A 17,325-nucleotide genomic window follows, 5' to 3' on the forward strand; every position below is an offset into this window, starting at 1 on the left:
CAGAAATGAGGCATCTGATGGTCAGGGACTTGCCCAGGGCCACGCAGCTATCCAGGGCGGTTTCCTTTCTGGCGGTGAGGTTGCTGTAACCTGTAACTCACTTATTCTTCCTCTGCATTGTGACCAATTTCAGCTTCTCGGAGTGAGTGCTCTGAGCACATGTGGACGGCCATGCTCAGCTGCATACGAGGCAGGGGTCCGGGGCTGTTGGCAGGGAGTGTGTGAGGTGGGTGAAGGGCTCCCACCCGTCAGTCCCCCTGGAGCCCAGGCCACCAGTGAGCTGTAAGCAAAGCTCCTCGCCTCTGACCTCAAGGGAGTCCCAATTTAAATTCAGTCCTATCTAGAAATGCTTTCCTTTCTTAGACTTTTCTGTGTTTTACAGATTTCCTGCAATTCCTATCTATTGCTTTCCTAATAAGAAGTTTAAAAAAGAAAAACCAATCCTTAATGAGTTAGGCTTCTTTAAGTGGTGTAGTGTCTGGTGAAAGGTTTGGGTTTTAAGATAACTTGCAGACATACCTCCTTCCTCTCTCCAGCCACCACCCCCCGGAGATGGGCTTTGCTTTTCACCCTGCGTGTCCATCTGGGGTTTGTAGTCAGGGGATGCCCTGCTCGATGGGTGTCACAAAGCCCAGGGTGACATCGTTGACCAGGGAACGTTATTTAGCACGTAGACTGTCATCAGAGCTTCTTTTGTTGCTAATCCCGAGACATGAGTGTGCTTAGCGAGCTGTCTGGGAGTCTGGGGCATGTTGGCGAAGCCTCCTCGTCGCTCCAAGGCTGAGGGAGGCTGGGCTGTGTGTGAGAGCTTTCTGGTCAAGGTTCAGGACATCTCCTGTTCCTGTCCAGCCAAGCCCTGGTCACCGTGAACAAAGGGGCTGTGATAACCCCCAGGACTTCGACATTGCTTTGAATTTGCGTCTCTGCCACCAGGTTGGTGAAAATAACAAGATGTGCCCACAGGCACTCCTCGGTGAACAGACTGTCAAAAGACTCTGAAAATACCATTTGCCAGTTTTAAGAAAATGTCCAAATATCAGCAGCCCTCCACTGTGCCTTTTTTTTGGCATTTAACAATATTCTGGTTATAGGTCTTTAACTGTAATTTGCATACTGTAAACATACGACTGACTCTTATAAATCTGTTTCCTATTTCTATTGTACTTAATTTTTTGGTTGTTTTCAAGAATGTGTTATAATAAATATTCATAAGCTCCAAGAAATCTCATTCTGGACCTTTCTTTATATTTAATAGCTCTTTAAATAAAGTTTCCAAATGTTTTCCTGCTGCTGGGGCTCCAGGATGGTTGCTGTAATTTTGCATGAGTTCCAAAAAGCCCTCAGGTGTTATCCACACCTCGTACTCTTTAATCTGGTATTTTGAAGCATGTGTGATGCGTAAATAGGCATCTCTTGTGGCTTGAAACGTGGACTCCAAAGCAGCCGATGGTACCGTCGGGTCTCTTCACAGCTTTGACACGCACGCCACTTCACCCGCGTGCTTAGCTGTGACCATGGAGAAGGCTGTCCCTGATTCCTTTGTTATTTTCCTCGAGCAGTTATATTTGTGAAGGCCTGTGTGTTTGCGTGTATGTGTGGTTAGATGAATGCTACAGAGATCAGAGGTGTTTGATAAGCCCCTGTATGAGTTAATTATTGATAAGCTGGTTGAATCCATCACAGTAACTTCTGATAGCCCTGTGAGCAAATGAAAATCATCCTGGAGTTGTGAATTCCCTGGCGGCAAGCAGTTAACATTCCCGGCGGACTGCTCTGAGGATGTCTGTTCAGGCAGACCTCGGAGATGCTGCGAAGGTTCCAGACCACCGCACCGCCATAAGGTGAATGTCGCAATAAAGCGAGTCACACAGATGTTTTGGTTTCCCAATGCGTAGAAAAGTTATGTTAACACTATACTGTGTAGTCTATCAAGTGTGCAATAGCATTATGTCTAAAAAAAGTACACGTCTTAGTTAAAAATACTTTATTGCTAAAAAAATGCTGACCATCATCTGAGCCGTCCGTGAATTGTAATTTTTTTTTTTTTTTGGAGTGGGGAGGTAATTTAGGTTTATTTAAGTATTTGTTTTTAATGGCAGTACTGGGAATGGAATCCGGGACCTCGGGCATGCATGCTAGGCACACACTCTACCACTGAGCTCTACCCTCCCCTCCCTGTCATCTTTTTGTGATAGTGACATTAAGGATCCCTGGTCACAGATCAGCATAATGAATATAATAGTAATGAAAGAGTTTGGAACGTTGTGAGAATTACCAAAATGTGACACGGAGACAAAGTGAGCAAATGCTATTGGAAAAAATGATGCCGACAAAGGGTTGCCGCAAACCTTCAATTTGTTAAAACAAACAAACAGTGAAGCCCAGTGAAGTGAAGTGCGTACAACGAGGTGTGCCTGGAATGCAGCTTTCCAGCTTTCCCTTGGAAGAAACCAGACGGGCTTTTCGTGAAGGTGGCTTGAGAAGCATGTGCCCTCGGTCTGGCTGCTCCCTGTGGACTCATTCTGGACTGTTTCTCGAATCAGAGGCTGGTTTATGTCACCGAGGAGACATAGCCAAAGGCTACCAAGTTCCTCTGTTGCCTCTGTACCTCCCAAGGGCCTTATCTTTCATTTATTTCCCCTTGTTTTGCTATTCCTTTTATTTTAAAATTATTAACTGATCTCAAGTATTTACAAAGATTAAAAATATCTCTCATCAAGAAAGTTGTCTTATCTCCTGTATTAAATCAAAACTCCTAGCATTCCAGGTTCCCAACAGCTGATGGCCTTTTGCTGTTCTCATTTCTTCCTGGGACCTGCAGAGTAGAGCAAGATGAACCTGGACCTTGGCATCGGATTCAACAGACAGCGTCTTGGCTCTGCCAACTGACTGGGTGACGCAGATAAGTTATTTGGCCTCTCTGAACCTCAGTTTGGTCATCTGCAAAGTGGGGACATCTTAGCTACTTCACAGGATAGTTGCGAGAAAGAAATGATTTGTGGTAGAAAAACCTGATGCTTTGCACCATCCAGGGCAGAGCGTGGGCATGGCATGTGCAGTCTCCTTCCGTCACGGGCTCTGCTCTGTCTCTGAGTGTTGTGTTATAGAACAGGATTTTAAATTTCTTGTGAGTCGCTGGCCAAACTTTGGCAGCTGAATCACCTCCCTGACAGATTCTGCTTGCATACCTCATGGAGAGGAAGCCAACATCACACCAGGGCAGTCTAGTCTGATTGTGAGCCACCCTAATTGTAAAACCATTATTCTTTCTACTAATCCAAAACATTGGCTCAATGTCATGCAGTCCACCCAAAGCAGCCGAAGCTCAAAGATGGGCCAGGCAGGCTGTGCCTCTCCACCACCTGGATAGAAAGACCCAGGTGGCAATTCTCATCCTTGGAAGCACGGTGAGCAAGGGCATTGACATGGGCGGCTGGACCGCGGACCTGACCTGGGGCTGTGTTAATGGAAGGATCATGTTCCAGCTCAGTTACAGCTCCGTTCTCTCTGGTGCTGCTCAGGCCACAGCTGAAACAAACTGGTGCTTATCCGTGGAGAGCAACCAGGGGATGAGAGGGCTTGAAACCTTTTGAACAGGGCTTGAGAAAACTAGGGCTATTTTGCTTTGGAGAAGGGATGCAGGGGTCCAGAGGCTCACGGTTGAAAGGGTGTTCAGATCATTAGGCCCAGCGCTTTCCGAGATGATTTCAAGTGGTGCAGCTGAACTTTAGAAGGAGAGAAAGGAGGATCTTTTGAATTTTATTTCAATCTGAAATATATCAAGGTGAAAGTTTCCGTTTCTGACTAATATGCCTTTAACGCTTACCTAACACTTGTTAATCTGCTTAAAAAATAAAAAAAAAACAAGTCTCCCAGCTGAGCACCCTTAGCTAGAATTTAAAGATTTGTCATTGTAAGATTTCTCTTTATTATCATAGCAAATGATGCCTTGAGGGTGGTGTCTGGGTCCCTACTCCTGGGGTAACCTGTTCTATTCTGGGACAGCTCTGACTATTAGAACATTCTTCTTAAGGAGCCCAAGCCAGTATGCTCATATGTCTCCTCATTGGCCCAGTGCCCACCCCGGGGGCCATCCAGGTAGGTGGGCATGACTGTTCCCCGGGGCAGAGTTTCCCAGGCTGGAGGCCAGCTGCCCTGTCTCCTGAGTCCCTTTTAAGATCGCCCACATGTTTCTCATTCTCCCGTGGGTCCTCCTTTGATGTGGGCTCCAGAGCCCATCCCACCCTGGAATCTTCTTTCAAGTCTGGCTTCTCCTGGAACATGGCATCCAGAACCCATGGAGTGGGCGCCAGGGTGGAAAGAAGTTGAGTTTTGGAGTCAGTTAGACCTGAGTTCAGACCTTCTGCCCCTTATGAGTGGGTGGCCTGGGTTAAGTTATGTGGCGCCTCTGAGCCTCAGTTTGGTGTCTTCCTACTCAGCGGTGTGGCCCACGGCCCAGCAGCAAGGTGTCACCGGGGAGCTTGTTAGGAAGGCAGGAGCGTGTGCCCCACTCAGCCCTGCTGAGCCAGGGTGTGTCCTTTAACAAGACCCCCAGGGGCCATCTGAGAGATGCGCGCTAGAGAACTGTGAGAGGAGAGCGGTGGCTGGTGGGAGCATTCCTCGCTCTCCTTGGGCGCCCTGTCTCCACAAAGCTAGCCTCAGTTGACCTCAGCATCTCTGTAGAACCAACCCAAGGATGACTCACCTCCAGCTGACAGTGAGCTCATTACCACGCACGCCCGGCCCCTGGGCTTTTAACACACACTTATCATGGCTCGATCCCCCAAAATGTATGTAGTTGATGTTTTGAATCCTTTTTTAATTCCCATTACGTATTTATAAGTAAACAGATTTATTGAGATATAATTCACATATCATACAATTACCCATTTAAAGCGTACACTTCAGTGTTGCCCCACTTAAGTCTCATTACCCCAAAAGAAACCAACCACGACCCCCTTATCTGTCACGTCCTTCTACCCGCCTCTTCCCCATCCTCCTTAGCCTTAGGCAATCTATTCTGTTTCTGTGGATTTGCCTATTCTGGACATTTCTGGTGCATGGAATTGTGCGGTACGTGGACTTTGGTGTCTGGCTCCTTACCTCACTTGATGCCTTCACGGACTGTCCATTTCATGACATCTTTCAGTACTTCATTTATTTTTATGGCTGAATACTGTTCCATTGCATAGATTTACCACATTTTGTTCATCCATTTATTGATTGATAGCTATTTGGGTTGTTGCCACCTTTTGGCTCTTATGAATAATGCTGCTTTGAAAAATCACATACAGGTTTTTGTGTGGATATATATGCGTGTATCTTTACAAGTTACTATTTTTGTTTTCTTCCGAGAAGTACCCAGAAGTGAGATTGCTGAATCATGGGGTAGTTCTATTTAAACATTTTTGAGGAACTTCCATACTGTTTTCCGTAGTGGCTGCACCAATTTACATTCCCACCAATGGCGCACAAGGGCTCCCTTTTCTCCACATCCTTGCCAATTCTTGTTATTTCTTGCTTTTTGATAATAGCCATTCTAACAGATGCGAAGTGATATTTCATTGTGATTTTGGCTTCTGTTTCCCTGATGATGAGTGATGTTCAACACTTCTTCACATACCTGTTGGCCATCTGTATGTCTTCTTTGGAAAAATATTCAGAGTAAATGTGTTCTGAGATTCAACTTTCAGTGTGTGGAAGGGAGTGTTTTCTCACAGCACCAAGTAATTCTCCAGACACCAGCTGAATGTTCTACCATTCAACTCAATTCTGACACTGACTGGAGATACCATCAGATCATTACCTGAAAACTGGGTTCGCCTCTTGGAGAGTGTTGAGCCAAAAGACACAACCAAGCCAAGGATCGGGAGAAGGAAAGATTTATTATTACTTGCAGCAAGTAAGGAGACCACCAAGGATCTTTCTCAAAGCAGCGTCTCTCCTAACAGCAAAACTGGGGAGGTTTTAAGATGAGGGTACGTGCATATTCATGAAGAGGCTTGGGCAGTCGAGAGAGTCCAGGTTTTAGTTGACTGAAGTCACCAGAATCAGGAACGGTCAACATCATTCTCCTTTCAGGCTTATCTGTACCACTGAAACAGAGCTAGGAGTCAGTCTTTAGAGCTGATATATTATCTTTGCTGTTGTTACTTCTCTTGCCTGATAATAGTCCTTTGTTTCTGAGTTCTTCTGTACCCTCAGGATCATTAATTACTGAGACCTGTTCAAGGGCAAGCATTGTAGCCAGGCTTAGACTGCAAAATGGCTTAGGTCAAAAATGGCTTCTCTTATATCATGCCTGGTTCTCTTTCTCTGGGAACCCCCTGCCCTGTCTGCTTACAAGATTCCACAGTTAAGGGTTCAGTCCTACAAGACCCCCCTGCCTCCCCTTCAAGCCTGGGCTGCTACATGTACTAATGACCCACTGGCTATAAAGCAGAGGTTCCCATGACTCTCTCCTCGGGTTGGGTTAATTTGCTAGAATGGCTGGCAGAACTCAGAGAAATATTTTACCTACTAGATTACTGGTTTGTTATAAAAGGATGTAACTCAGGAACAGCCAGATGGGAGAGATGCCGAGGGCAACGTTAAGGGGAAGGGCATGGAACTTCTATGCCTTCTCCACGTGTGCCACTCTCCCAACACCTCCATGTGGTCTCCAACCCGGAAGCTCTCTGAACCCTCCCCTTCTGGGTTTTTGTAGAGGCTTCATTACATAGGCATGATTGATTAAATCATTGACCATTGGCAGTTGATTCTACCTCTAGGCACTCTCCCCTTCCCAGAGGTCGGGGTGTGGACTGAAAATTCCAACCCTTCTATCACTTGGTTGGTTTTCCTGGCAACCAGCCCCCATCTGTAGGTGGGTTCAAAAGTCACCTCATTAACATAACAAGAGACGCCTTCCTTGTTCTCATCACTTAAGAAATTCCAAGGGTTTTAGGAGCCCTGTGCCAGAAATGAGATGAAGACCTAATGTGTGTGTGTATATATATATTTTTAAATTATAAATCACAGTATCACACAGATTCTCTGCCCATTTTTTAACCACATTGGTGTTTTTTTTTTTTTTTTTTTTTTTTTTTTTGCTATTGAGTTGTATGAATTCTTCATATATTTTGGGAATTAACCTTTTATCAAATAAATGATTTGTAAATATTTTTTCCTATTCAGTACATTGCCTTTTCATTTTGCTGGACAGTTTCCAAACTATGTTTTAGTTTGATGTAGTCCCATTTGTTTATTTTTGCTTTTGTTGCCTTTTTTTTGGTGTTAAGTCCAAAAAATCATCACCAAGACCAATGTCAAGGGGTCATTGTGGTTTTGATTTTCATTTCCCGATGACTAAGGATGTTGAACATCTTTTCAAGTGTTTATTGGCCACTTTAACATCTTCTTTGGAGAATTATGTATTGAGATCCTTTGCCCATTGGGTTATTTGTCTTCTTGAGTTGGAAGAATTCTTTGTGCATTCTAGATACAAGTTTCTTGTTGGATATATGAATTACAAAAACTTTCTCCTATTCTGTGGGTTATCTTTTTACTTTCTCGATGGCGTCCTTAGAAACACAAAAGTTTAAAATTTCTATCACATTCAGTTTATCTATATTTTCTTTCTGTTTTGTTGCTTGTGGTTTTGGTGTTAAATCTAAGAAAACTTGGCTCGTTTGAAGAGTAAGTCCTTTTATCCAGTTCTATTCACTCTTCCTTCTGGCCGTGTAGTTAATATCATTTGAGGTTCTGAAGGTGTGCATTCTTTATTTTTAATCCAAATATTTAAAAAATGCTTTTAAAAAATGCATGCAATCATTATACCACAACACACACCGAACCCATTACTTAGTGTACATTTCTGGAGATTTCAAGGGACTCATAAAATGCAAGTCAAGAGACTTCATGAAATGCATGCCTGAGGTTAAGAATGGAGTGGAATCCAGCCGCTAAAATTAAGGTGACATGTTTAATTATTTTCCTAACACTAGCCTAGAACACTCCTCAGAAAAGGGACTGAAGCCAGTTTACCTTCTGTGGTCTCGGTGAACTCATGCTGATTTTAGGGCCAGTGTCTCTTTTCTAGGGTTTTATAGGCTGTCTTTCATAATTCACTTTATACCATCATTAAGAGGGGATGTTCAGGGAGCCAGGCGTTAGTTTCAAGACCTGTACCTTCCCCTCCCACACTGGGAGAGCACTGGCTCATGTGGCTTTCTGGCCCCCTCCCAGCACCCCATGCTCTCAGAGACTCAGGGTGACAACCTCAGGATCACATTCGCAGGACTCCCTGGCCCCTGAGATGTACGTTCTCTGGGTCTAGAGGCTTGGGCTTCTCAACAGTAGCTAACACGCTCCTTTGCCTGTCTGTCCGCTGTTTCCAGCTACCAGCCTCCCTCCTAGTTTGGAGGCCCTCTGCCTTCCCAGCGAAGAGGGGCCTCTGTGACCATCAGAGCATCTGGCTAAGGTGTGTTTCTCCCTTGAGCTCTCCCCCTGCCCCAGACTAGACAGCCTACCCAGGCAGCTCACCTGTTTCCTCGAACGTCTTCCCAGCCTACCTGAACTTTCTTCCGACTTCCATCTTCTTGGATTGTGCTGGGTCTGTGGACCGTGGTTTTGGGGCACCTCTTCCATCCTTCACATTTATCCTTTTAACATCTGACCCTTTCTGAAGGAAGCCCTCTCGGCAATCCTAGACCACATGTACGGTTTTTCTAGACGATCTCTTCCTGTTTTCCTTGTTACTAAATTTGTCAGATTTTTTTCAGCTCTCTTTCTGGCAATGTTCGACTTTTTTTTTTCTCTTTAGAAAACCCAGTAGTCAGATGATCAAAGGGCAGGGCGAAGAATATGCAGAGGCTGATTAAAAATGGCAATTTATAATTGAGTCAGATGAAAGGGATGTATTGCCAAGTGCTATGGAAGTTTCCAGAATAAAGGGACTCTTGGGTGTTGCTGGGTATGGGAAGGAGCACTGAGTTCTTGGCAGGGAAGTCCAGTCTGGCCAACATAGAGGGTAGGGGGCCTGAGAAGTTCTCTGGTGCCTGCTCTGTAGGACCTCTGGCCCCCTGGCCTGCCGTCCAGGCTCACTGGTGGCCACACAGCTGCCCCTCTACCTGCAGGGCTGGCAGCTCTGGACCTGAAGCAGCACCTGGAGAGGCACATAGATCGCGGAAGACAGGCCCCCTATCCTGGGCAGCGCCCTGTCTTGCAGACGCTGGCCATGAGCCTCACCGGCCTCTCCTGTTAACGTCTGGAAGCTTCCTCGTACAGAGTCTCCTCATTATGCTCCAGGCCCTTGGCTGGTGGGGCGTCCGTGCTGAGGGGAGTTGGCAGGATGCCTGGTGGTGCTATGGAGGCTGACGAGGGGGGGGGGGGACTGGAAGAGGGGACTTGCCTTTGGATCTTCAACCCTTTGCAGAATGCTTTGCTCATGATCGGAAGGGAGGATGGAGAGAAGGGAGGGCAGGTGCAGCATCCCGGGGAGGCTGCGCGTGCCCAGGGGAGAGAAGCGGAGGGCTTGTTTGGTGGGGAGGACGTGGGCTGGTGAATTAATGGAAATGACAGGATTTGGGATGGATGGGAGGTGTGGGGGAGGGAGGCCTGGGAGGGACTTGAGTTCCGGCTGGGCTTGGTGGTGGTGCCAACAGTGCTGGGTGATCTGGAAGGAAATGCTTGGGGCGAGGGCAGCCTAAGCTCATGTCCGCAGGGTCTGCGGGCCTCAGACTGGAGGAGGGGTCCAGGTGGGGCCTTCACTTTGCAGACTCTTCCTGGAGGGTGTGTGCAGTTAATTCCCTATGCAGGGGAGGCAGCGAGGCTGAGAAACGGAATGCGGGGGTCCTTCCGGAGAAGGCGGGTGGAGGGCAGGTTGTTTGTGTTTGTTACCGCATGTTGATTTCCCTGATTAGAACATCTTTCCCCTCAGCTCGCTTCCAGGACATTTTGTGACCAAGCATAACACTCTTCCTTCAAATTGCTGCTAATTTATTTACGGTTTTTGGTGATTGCATGTCATGTGCACCCTGAGAAAAACAAGCAGGGAATCGAAAAATGATGATTTTTTCCTGGAAAAGCGTGCCCGGTCTAGGCCTGCAGTGACAGCGAGAGCCAAGGCAAACATTCAGATGAAACCGGAGCCGCTGTGGAGCCGCCTTCCTGGTGGCTGTCGTGGGCTGGTGGGGATTGCGACACGGCCGGCTCGGGGCCAGGCCCTCTCTGGGCTGCGTGTGGGGCAGGTGGGAGGGGGTCAGGAGGGGTGGGCGGGGGGAAGTGAGGTGTGCCTCTGAGCTGCCCAGAGAACTTCTGCAGAGCTGAGAGGCCCTTCCGGGGACATTCCTCACCCCTGAGCAGGCTGCCTAGATTTTGGGGAGGGGTCGGGGTAGAAGGCCAGACAATGAGGGTGGGGAGGTGCTGTGAATCTGTGACCTCCAGGAAGGGACTCAGCTAGGGCCGCTCCTGGTCCCGTGCGTGCTGTGAAGGGAGAGGTCTGGCCTCCCAGCTGGTGGGACGAATTGGGCTCAACCCAGCTCTATTTAGCAGGAGGAGCCCATCAGACTGAGTCAGTGAAGCGCTTCCTCCACTGTGAAGCGTGTCTCCGGTGAAAACCAAGCTAACGTGGTGGGAGTGGAGGAGAGGCTTGCTGACCTGGTGAAGTCTGAGTTTCATCATGCAGAGAAGTCACTGCAGTTTTTCTGGCTTCCAAGTTTAACGACCCCCAGAGACTCAAGAACACTGAATGTTCAGGGACTACCTGCTTAGCAGGCCCCCTTTGATGCAGCCTCTGTTGTCCGGTGGATGTTGAATCTTTATGCTCAAGTCTGTGCTTGCTTTTGGGATAATACAGAGGTAGATGTCAGCCCAAAATGGGTCCCATTCTCCCACCATTCACTGGGGGAGCTCCACTTAAGTGGATTTGACAGTCTGAGGGAAAAGAGTTTTGGCCAGAAACTCAGCCTCGATGTAGATACCTGCTCCTCCTGGTGGCAAAGGTGCCTGTGTGGCCCTGCAGGCTGGGCCAGGGTCAGGTGGCTCCCAGGTTGAGGAGGACCCGAGTTCACATAAGCTAAGGGAGCTTTGTGCCAGAAACGGAGAGAGTTCTGTTTTCCCTGGGCCATGATGGATGCAGATTGAAGAACTAGTCACAGTGACAGTGCTGTGTTTTGGGAACACATGTTGGCTATTGTTTGGGATTTCCTTCATGATTCCCTGTTAATTTATGGCACTTACTGTGAGCCGGATTTAAATGTAGGGGAAAACAGCATCCCACGAACAAAGACATGTCATTCTTACCAAGGGATGAATGGTATTTGGAAAACAGAGAAGTTCCAAGGAAAATATTCCGAGTGTCAAGGATGGAGCCATTATCTGGGGGCGGGGAGCATTTCTTTGAGGCATCTGAGGTTTTTACCACTGCAGCGTGGGCTGTCTGCACCCTTCTCTGCTTCCCCCAGCCCTGAGGAACTCTTGCTTGCCTCAGTGCAGCCTGTGTGTGCTGTGGGTTTCTTCCTGCCTCCAACACCTTGGTGTCCAGCTGTCCCGCAGGACCCAGGCACCCCATCTCATCGCATCTTCCTTGATTGAAAATCTCGACTCATGAAAACAAAATTGCTGGAGGCAAGAAAGGCCTGGGAACCACAGGGAGGCTGACGCAAAGATACTGCAAACCAGATGTTTCTTTCTCCGTGGCAAGGAGGCGCCCAGGTTCACCGGGCATCTGGGGAAGTGCTTTTCTTTAAGGAAGACATCTGTATGGAAAAGGTAGCCCGAGTAATGCGATGTGACAGTTGCTATGTCAACGCACGTATTTTTTCCCCTCCCCTTAAATTATTGACTGGCTCAGTCAATGTTGCATAAAAGTCATGCAATGCCTTGGAATGTGTTTATGTGCTGTCCTCTGCCAGAACTTTTCAGCATTTTTTTTTCCCTACGTGTATTTTGCTTTTGGGAAGATGGCCTGTCACTTTGGTTTAACTGTGCTCTTTTTTGGGGGGAAACTACATATTTCTTAGATTTGTAATGGGGCAGTGGTGGCTTAGACTGCAGGGGAGCGATTGGGGGCCATGGATGGCGGGGTGGGGGGCAGCAGGGGACTTGAAGCCCTTTCAGCTGTGATAGAAGAAGTTTAAGCCACGGGCCAGTACGTGAACAACTTGTAGTTAGCGTGGGGAAGTGGGGGTGTGTGTGTGGACCCCTTCTTCCTTGGATCCCATGATGGTGGGGGGCACGGACCTTCTCTGTCTCTGCTCAGGTCCAGGCTGTGTGTCTAGCTGCCTGTTGGCCACCCCAACCTTGCTGTATCTACAAGGCATTTCAAAACTGAAACCCTCACCACTCCTCCTTGTCTTCACTTCCTCCTGTGAAGTCACCTGCGTCCTTCTGCTCAAGATTGCGAGCTGGCTGCCGCCTGCCACCCCTCTCTCTTCTGCCTTAGGACCAGTTCGATTCCCAGGTGGTCTTTTCTACCCCTGAGAATCTCTCTCCTGGCCAGCATGATTGCTGCACTCAGCCCCTCCTCGCTTCTTAGCTGGATCACCACGGCCTCCCATTGTCCTCCCTGCCTCCGGCCTCACCCCCACCTGAATCTGTTCTCCACACTCAGTGTGATCCTTCTCAAATAACCTTTTTTTTTTTTTTTTTAAATTTCAGAAGGACTCATTCTTCCCACCTGGGTATAACCCAACTGTTCTCTTCCTAAAACACCACTCTGATCACGCCTCACAGTGACCATACTCCTCAAGAGATACATTACGAAGCCAAAACCTCGGCCTAGTCCCCAGACCCCCAACACTGGAGCCCAGTCTGCTTCAGGCCTATTCTTGGACCTCTTCCCCAGGCCTCCCAGCCGGCCTGCCATTGTCTGAATGTCTGTGTCCCCTGCCAAAGATACGTGTTGAGATCCTAAGCCCATGTGATGGGGCTGGGCTGTGGGGCATTTGAGAGATGCTTAGGTTGTGAGGGTGGAGTCCTCACCATATGATTAGTGCCCTTATCAGAGAGACCCCAGAGGGCTCACGTGCCCCTTCTGCCACATAAGGATGCAGTGAGAAGTTGGCCATCTGACACCCAGAAGGGCTCTCATCAGAACCCAACCGTGCTGACACCCTGGTCTCAGACTTCCAGCCTCCAGAAGTGTGAGAAATAAGTTTGTGTTGTTCTAACCCACCCCTGGACAAGGGTATTTTGTCATGGGAGCATGTGTGGATGAAGACACAGCCCCTGAGTGGGTTTCTGATGCTGCTTACATCTCGGGCACTGGTCATGGTGTGGATGGTGGTGGCCTGGTGGCCTGCTTGATCCTGCTGGGCAGTGTCTTCTGTCCTGGACCCTCGGTGCCAAGTCCAGTGCCTGACATTCATCAGTGTTTGCTGAGTAAGTGACAGCTCTCCCCCAACCCAAAGTGCAAAAGAAGGTCCACCCTGTTATGGTCTTTCCATGCTGGCCTTTCCTTTCTCATCACTGTCTTGGCTTGTCCCCTCCACCTCACTTGTCTCATCTTTGTCTGCCCTACTTGCCGGCCTTTGTGGGGCCTAGGCCTGGCTCAGTCCCCTGGTCTCCCTGTCCATTCTTCACTTGGGGAGTGCAGTGGTTAGAACGGGGGCTCTGGAACCCCCATGCTGCTCACAGGCATGGCCGTGTGGTTGGGGTGAATATTATGATTTTAAAACAGCAATCAGGTCACATCCCTCTCCTCTGAAGCACGTGGCTGCCAGTGGTCTGCAGAGCGCAGCCCCGAGGCCTCCCTGGCCGGGACATGCTTCATGTCCCAGGTCCTGTCTCCAACTCCGAGTGGGAAGTGTCTCAAGCCAGAGTCTGAATTTAGTTCCTCCAGTGGATTTGTTATTTGCTCAGCACATAATCGCTACTCAGCATGTAGGTGGGATGAGCACCGTGTGCTTCAGAATTGTGACCTCTGGAGGGTCCTGAGCCACCTTGCTGCCTCCCCCATCCTCTGTGCTGGACAGGTGAGGAGGGATGGTAAGCACACCCACCTATGCCTCGTCCTCCACCTGGATGTCGCTGATCCGTCATGGTGCTCCCCATGCTGAGTTGGACGGTGTCCTCAAAGTCCTTCTCAGGGCAGCTCCCTGCTGCCGCAACCCATCTACTCAAGGTGGCAGCTGACAGCCAGCTTTCCCTGACCTGAACTGTGGAGACATCGCACTGACTTTTAAAAAATGATTGTTTTACATTGTGGTACTGGCACCAAAACAGACATATGGACCAATGGAACAGAATAGAGAGCCCAGAAATAAACCCACACACATACGGTCAATTAATCTTCAACAAAGGAGGCAAGAATATACGATGGAGAAAAGACAGTGTCTTCAGCAAGCAGTGCTGGGATAACTGGACAGCAGGATGTAAATCAGTGAAGTTGGAACACTCCCTCACACCATACACAAAAATCAACTCAAAATGGCTTAAAGACTTAAACATAAGACAAGGCACTGTAAACCTCCTAGAAGAAAACATAAGCAAAACATTCTCTGACATAAATCTTAGTAATGTTCTCCTAGGGCTGTCTACCCAGGCAATAGAAATAAAAGCAAAAATAAACAAATGGGACTTCATTAAACTTATAAGCTTTTGCACAGCAAAGGAAACCATAAACAAAACAAAAAGACAACCTATGGATTGGGAAAAAATATTTGCAAACAATGTTACTGACAAGGGCTTAATCTCCAGAATATACAAACAGTTCATACAGCTTAATAACAACAAAATAAAACAACCCAGTCCAAAAATGGGCAGAAGACAAGGAATTCTCCAATGATGATATACAAGTAGCCAATAGATACATGAAAAAATGCTCAGTATTGCTAATTATCAGAGAAATGCAAATCAAAACTACAATGAGGTATCACCTCACACCAGTCAGAATGGCCATCATTAAAATGTCCACAAACAATAAATGCTGGAGAGGGTGTGGAGAAAAGGGAACCCTCCTACACTGTTGGTAGGAATGTAGTTTGTTGCAACCATTATGGAGATTCCTTAAAAAACTAAAAATAAACTTACCATATGATCCAGTAATCCCACTCTTGGGCATATATCCAGAGGGAATTCTAATTAGGAAAGATACATGCACCCTAATGTTCATAGCAGCACTATTTACAATAGCCAAGACATAGAAGCAACCTAAATGTCCATTGACAGATGACTGGATAAAGGAGTTGTGATATATTTATACAATGGAATACTACTCAGCCATAAAAAAGAATAAAATAATGCCATTTGCAGCACCATAGCACCATGGATGGACCAGGAGATTGTCATACTAAGTGAAGTAAGGTAGAAAGAGAAAAAAAAATATACCATGTGCTATCACTTATATGTAAAGTCTAAAAACAAGACACAAATGAACTTATTTACAAAACAGAAACAGACTCATAGACATAGAAAACAAACTTATGGTTACCAGGGGTGGAGGGTGGGGAATGGGATGAGGAGGGATAAATTGGGAGTTAGAGATTTACAGATACTAATGACTATATAAAAAAATAGATACGCAACAAGTTTAGACTGTACAGCACAGGGAACTATATTCAATGCCTTGTAGTAACCTATAATGAAAAAGAATATGAAAATGAATATATGTATGTATATGTTTGACTGAAACATGATGCTGTACACCAGAAATTGACACAACATCGTAAATCGGCTATACTTCAATTGAAAAAAAAAAGATCCTTGAAATGTGGAAAAAAAGATTTTTATTGATTGATTAAAAATATTTAAATAAAAAGGGATTTTAAGAACTCTTAGGCAAGGTGGAAGATTTAAAAATCTTGTTGGGAGGTTCTGGACAGGTGAAAGAGTGTGCCTCGCTCGATCAGGAATGATGTGTGTGCATAATTTTGGGAGGAGAAAGCAAGGGACACGGTGGTCAGCTTAATGCTTGCTGATGGAAAAGGAACCATCATGAGTGAGTGTTCCAGCACCACCGGCCGAAAAGATAGTCTTTGTTCTGTTGTTGTTGTCTTTGAGCCTCTGTCAAAGCTGACTAAATATGTAAGTTGACTTTATTTATGTGGCTCTATTTCTGGGCTTTCTGTTCTGTTCCATTGAGCTGTCTATTTTTCCGCCATACTGTCTTGATTACTTTATCATCAGTCCTGAAGTTGGGTAGCGTCAGTTCTCCAAATCTGTTCTCCTTCAATGCTGGCTTTTGCCTCTCTATGCAAACTTTGGAATCAGTGTGGTGAAATCCACAAAGTAGCTTATTGGGATTCTGACTGGGATTGCATTGAATCTATAGATAAAGTCGGGAAGAACTGACATCTTGACAACATTGAGGCTGCTGATCTGAGAACATAGAATATCTCTTTCTTTCGTTAGTTCTTTGATTTTGTTCATCAGAGTTTTGTAAGTTTCCTCCTATATCTCTTAGACATATTTTGTTAGATTGTGTAAATCTAAGTATTTCATTTTGTTTAAGCCTAAGTATCTCATTTTGAGGGGGAGGTGCTCATGTAAAAACGGTATTGTGTTTTTAATTTCAAATTCCATTGTTCATTGGCTGGCATATAGGAAAGTGATGGGCTTTTGTGTATCAGTCATGCATCCTGCAGCCTTGCTCTAATTGATGTTTGTTGCTCTGTCTCTCCCATGATTAAGCCTCACCCAGCTGCCCCAACTGCTTGGGGTCCCCTGAGTGTGGCCTTGGACTTGGAGGGCTCTGTGCTCACAGGTTACCCTGCCTGCGGTGCCCTCACCTGTCATCTGTTGAAGCCTTACCCAGCAATTCAGGGCCCCAGCCAGGAGCTCCTCCAGGATGCTTTCCCAAACCCCTCAGCAGAACTGCCTCCTTCCTCCAGGTCCTTGGGACACTTTGGCTCCCAGCCCGATCCAAGCACCGATCGCCTCTTGCCCTCCCTCGCAGCAGCTTGTTTAGATCTCTCTTCTCGGCAGGCTCCTGGGGCAATGATGGAGACTTACTCATCAGCCTCTGGGGGCCCGTGCATTTGGGAACTCACTCACGGGTAGTTGAATTCGGTTGGTCCTGTTGAGCCTTGATGAAGCCAGGCCACGGGGAGTCAGCCTTAGGGACCTGACTGTCCTAACTTGTTTGGCAAACCTTGGGGTGTCATAGAATAAAATCCATTCCTAACATCTTGTGTGTGGTCACTTGTCACTTAGGGAGAGGGGAGTTAAATCAGGGCAGCAAGGCTGGCCTTTAACCCCCATGGGGTGCCCTAGTGACTGCTGTCACCTCTGCTCAGCCTTCTGCACATGTCTAAGTCTCTGCCCAGGTCCTAGGTGGTGACAAGCCACAGGATACTGATGAGGGTCGTATTTTTCTTTTAAAACTATAGCTGTGTGGTTTCCACT

At 47.1% G+C, this 17,325-nt stretch overlaps 1 protein-coding gene across 3 annotated transcripts in view; it reads left to right on the plus strand.

Moving 5' to 3' along the window:
• The window catches only part of FAM169B (Protein), a 67,074-nt gene that overhangs the window by 19,941 nt on the left and 29,808 nt on the right, over window positions 1-17,325 (plus strand). The gene's annotated exons all lie outside the window — the stretch shown is intronic.

The sequence above is a fragment of the Camelus dromedarius genome, chromosome 29 (genome assembly GCF_036321535.1).
Source record: "Camelus dromedarius isolate mCamDro1 chromosome 29, mCamDro1.pat, whole genome shotgun sequence".
NCBI lineage: Eukaryota > Metazoa > Chordata > Mammalia > Artiodactyla > Camelidae > Camelus > Camelus dromedarius.